A 4,404-nucleotide genomic window follows, 5' to 3' on the forward strand; every position below is an offset into this window, starting at 1 on the left:
GGCCCGGCCCCAGCGGAGACGCGCGCTGGAGCAGGGCGCGGGGGAGTCATCGCTGGGGGGCCCGGCCAAGACGTGGGTGCAGCGCCTGGCAGCGGCAGCGAAGCTGTGACCAGAGGAGGCGACGCACGGAGAACTGAGCGGCCCGGCCCGGCCCGCGCGGCCCCGAACGCGACCCCGGGAAGAGCGCGCAGGCACCAGCAGCCCCGACAATTCCAACACGGGAGCGACCAAAGGAGAGAGCAAAGACGCAGCGAGACAGAAAACAGCAGCCACTCGGAAAAAGGAAAAGATCATAGTAACTAAGATCTTAGGGATAGTAAAATGGTATAATGTTAAGCAAAATTATGGTTTTATAACAAGGTGTGACAACCAGCAAGACATATTCGTGCATAGAACTGCTATTAAAAAGAATAACCCTGAAAAATGCATCCCAAGCTTGGCAGATGGAGAAGTCGTGGAATTCAAAATTATACGAGGTAGAAAAGGGTTACAAGCGTCGCAGGTCACTGGGCCTGATGGTGTTCCTGTAAAAGGCAGTATATATGCAAAAAATCGTAGTCATGTTAGACAATATCTCCATTGTAAGTCCCCCCTACAGTCTCCCTTTCCTAATCCCACCTTTCCCTTTTACCCTATATCCTATTACCCCCAGTGTATTCCCAATCCGTTTTTCATCCATGGTTTCCCTCACAAAACCATACCTTTGCCAATTGTTTCCCCAAAAATCCCTTTCCAATGCCGAGTGGGGGATGAAAAGGGGGAGGGAAGAAATTAAACCTTCTCCTGCCTCAGTTTCCCCACAAAGCATGCTCAGAGAGTTCTGTCTCCCTTCTGTCAGCCCTAAGATGTTCCAGAGAATCTGTTTGGACATTTAAAGACTCAGGAGGGTGGCTTGTTTTGTTTTGAAACTGTTCTTGTTATGTTTATCCAGTTGTTTTCATTCTCCTTTTATTAAAATAAAACGGGTGAGGTGTTGGGGTCCCTCCCCTGCCGTGTAGCCCTGGGAGAGGGGCCCTGAGGGCACAGACACGGGGTTTCCCTGTCCCTGCTCAGCCTCGTTCCCATGCCTCGTTCCCGATTGGTTGGTTTGTGTTTCCCTGTGCGGGCAAGGACCCTCGGTCCCGCATTGTAAGAGTTCCTCAGCAGAGCTCCGGCCATGCGGCTGGAGAAATAAACATCTCTCTGAAACATCTACCAAGAATCTGTCCATATATATTTCTTTTCCACAGGACTCCTGGTTTGATACATTGTGTTGCAGTATCTGCACTGTAACTATTTTATCCCTTTGAGACAGGTGTACCCAGAAAACTCAGTGTTGTGCAGACTGACCATGATGAAAAAAATCAAAATTCTGACAATGACACCAGGCTCGGAGCCAGCTATTGATCTGCTGGCCCTTCTTGTTTCTTCCCTCATCATTTCTTGCAACTGGAAGGATAGAGGAGAACACTACTTGTGCTCCTGATCCCTTAACCAGCAGTCCCAAGGCCTGAGGTCTCTCTTGGTTGCCCTTAGACTTCTTGTTGCAACTTTATTGCTGCCTACCTGAAAAGTCAATAATGGAAAATAATATAAAGGCTGTACCAGGGTAGTGAAAGGAATGAGAGACTTGTCTTTACTAACAAGCTGTGGGCCTGCTGGAAGATAAAACTAGTACTGAGAGATAGAAGAAACAATGGGAAGGATTCCACTGATTGATGAATGGAAAGAAAGAGATTTGTCTTTACAAATAAACTATAGGTCTGCTGATAAATTAAATTGGATATTGAGAGATGAAAGAAACAATAAGAAGAACCATAAGAATTAAAATAAAGGGAGGGGTTATACATTAGAAGGGACTCTTAGGTATTAGGAGTTTTGGGAAGTCTGTACCTCTCAAGTACCTCAGCCAATGGGGAAAGAGAGAGGGAAATGCCATCAGGAAATTAGGATAAATAGGAGGCTGCGCTCTCCAAAAATTTGAGACGCCCCAGGGGAAATGCCCCATGGCCTCTCCCTTTCTTCGAATAAAGTAACAGGACTCCTCTGTCTCCTTTTTGGACATGAACCTCTGGTGTTTGTGGATTAATTTTCCTGACAATTTGGGGACTCTCATCTGGGATATTTCCACAGTCCAGGGCCGGTGGGCAGCGAGCGGAGCTGAAGGTGCACCTCACCGAGTTTCGGTGATCAGTTCCCCTTGGTGGCGGACAGCACAGGGCAATCAATTGGATTCCCGAGACTGTCCAGGAGACAGACAAGTGGCAGAACAGGGGGGTCCATGAAGAGTCCACAGGGAAGGACCGCTGAAAATCTCACCAGTGAGTATAATGGGATCTTTGGGGAGCAAACCTGGGAGGGCACCCATGGAGGGTAGCACAGGTAAAACAAGGCACCCATGGAGGGTAGCAAAGGTAAAGCTGGGAAGGGGTGAATCGTGCCGAAACTGGGCCAGGAGACACTTCAGAGACAGAGAAGTGGGTATTTGCTTTATTCGGCACGCTGGGTGTGTGGGGATCACTCCTCCAAACACACACACTGGTGCTCCCTACAACACAGTATTATGGGTTAAATTATGAATATTCATCACATTCCTTGGGACAGGCATGGTTATACAAATTATTTCTCGGAAGTCAATAATATCATTAGCATACGGATCACGCATGCATTGCATGTCCTGGTGATCGCACTGAGGAAGGCCTCTCCTCTTCCTCAGGGGTCTTTCTGATGAAGGTCAGTAGTCTTACTCACAGTGCACTTTTCACCTTTCTTCCTGGGCATGCGTAGTCCTTTGAGGAATGATTCAGCGGTCTCAGAGGTGATCCTTGTCCCCCCTATCTTGACAAGATTAGGGCAAATTCAGCTTCTTAGGTTTTGTAATTAACATCTGCTGTCTGAACTAACATTTGCTGTCTCCCAATAGTTAACTGTGCTTACATGAGTTAGCTATTGACTGCCCCTTCCTCAATCCCCCCTTTTCTTTGGTTAATTGTAATTCTTTACAAATATTACATGTCTTTAAAGTAAGTACCTTTCTCTATCTTATTTCTAAGTTTGTGCTTGTGCCATTGAGCATAAGCATCGCGATTCCAAGTACATAATATCATACAACAGTAACTATTAATACAAACACTAAGTAACAATGCAATAACACAAATAGCTATTACAAACAATTGTTTAAGTCAGGGTAAGTTGGGTAACCATGATGTAAGTTTGTCCCATACCTCTTTAAACCCCCAAGAAGTGTCATCCAAGGTGATCTGATGTAATGTCTGTGTTTTTTCCAGAATTGTATGCAAATCTGTTTCTATTTGTTTGTCTAAATCAACATAGCTGCAACAGCTTGTATTTATAACTGTACATACTCCTCCTTCCTTGGCATACAGAAAATCTAATGCAAGTTTATTCTGTATGGCTAATTGTAAGATGTTCTTAATCTTGATTTGCTGCGCTCTTATGGCATCTGCACTGGCATTCATTATGGTTTCTACAGTAGCAGAAAGGTTCACTATTGCTTTCTCTAGTTCACTTACTCCGAGTCCCGGTATAAACCATCTGGCAAAGCTGTGAAATCTAGTGGGCCTATCTATTAAGGGGTTTGATGTCCTTTTGGTCCTCCGTATAAAAGTCCGGAGTAAGCCTTGTAGTTGAGAAATACAGTAATGTGGGGAAATACCGGTCCTATGGCACAGCGGCCTTGCCATCCCAAGGGTAAAACTTTATAGGCCTTGTGACCACATATCCAGTACCAACCCTGCCCTGTGGGCACTGGCCAACCCTTTGGCTTTGGTCCTCATCTTGTTTGATTCTTATTCCACATGTTGGCCCGCCCATAGGTCCAGAATTCTGAGCAGTTAGCATAACTCCCTATAAATGTTAAGTTCCCGCATTTGGAGTCTGTCTTATTCCCTCCTGAGTTTTTAGGTACAGATTCTTCCCAGCACCGCTGCACGCAGGATACTGGTGAGAACGCAATTATTGGCTCTTCAAGCTCTAATTTCCACTGAAGTTGATCTAGGGATATGTTGACATAATGTGAAAGCCTGTTAGTACTAAGTGCAGCATAGATTGTTGTTGTATTAGGGAATGTTGCCCCAACCAAAGGAGAGCCTCTAGCAGAATTTTCAGGCAGTTGGGAACATATCCAGCAATCAGTTAAATTAAAATTCTCAACAACACCTTTGAGCAATCGAAGGTATGTATTCTGGTCCCATGCACCTGCCCCAATTACCAACGTTACTAGTATGGTCCAAATCATGTTGTGTTGATTTTTCGTAGCTGAAGGCGCAGAGGTCCTGTTCTTCTTGCCTCCCACTCTGGCTTTGGCGCAGGTTTGGTCCTGGTATAATGGATCCAGGTCGGTTTTCCTTGTACTTTAATTGCTGTATGAGTGGTCAGCAGTGTCTGATAAGGTCCTTCCCATTT

General features: G+C 45.6%; 1 long non-coding RNA gene across 1 annotated transcript in view; it reads right to left on the reverse strand.

Annotated features, from left to right (window-relative positions):
• Positions 1–4,404, reverse strand: part of LOC108448445 — a 12,691-nt gene that overhangs the window by 1,659 nt on the left and 6,628 nt on the right. The window contains exon 2 of the long non-coding RNA XR_001864329.1: positions 1,728–1,734. This is a non-coding gene — a long non-coding RNA (uncharacterized LOC108448445). The remainder of the gene's footprint in view (positions 1–1,727; positions 1,735–4,404) is intronic.

Source organism: Corvus brachyrhynchos, unplaced genomic scaffold (genome assembly GCF_000691975.1).
Source record: "Corvus brachyrhynchos isolate BGI_N302 unplaced genomic scaffold, ASM69197v1 scaffold388, whole genome shotgun sequence".
NCBI lineage: Eukaryota > Metazoa > Chordata > Aves > Passeriformes > Corvidae > Corvus > Corvus brachyrhynchos.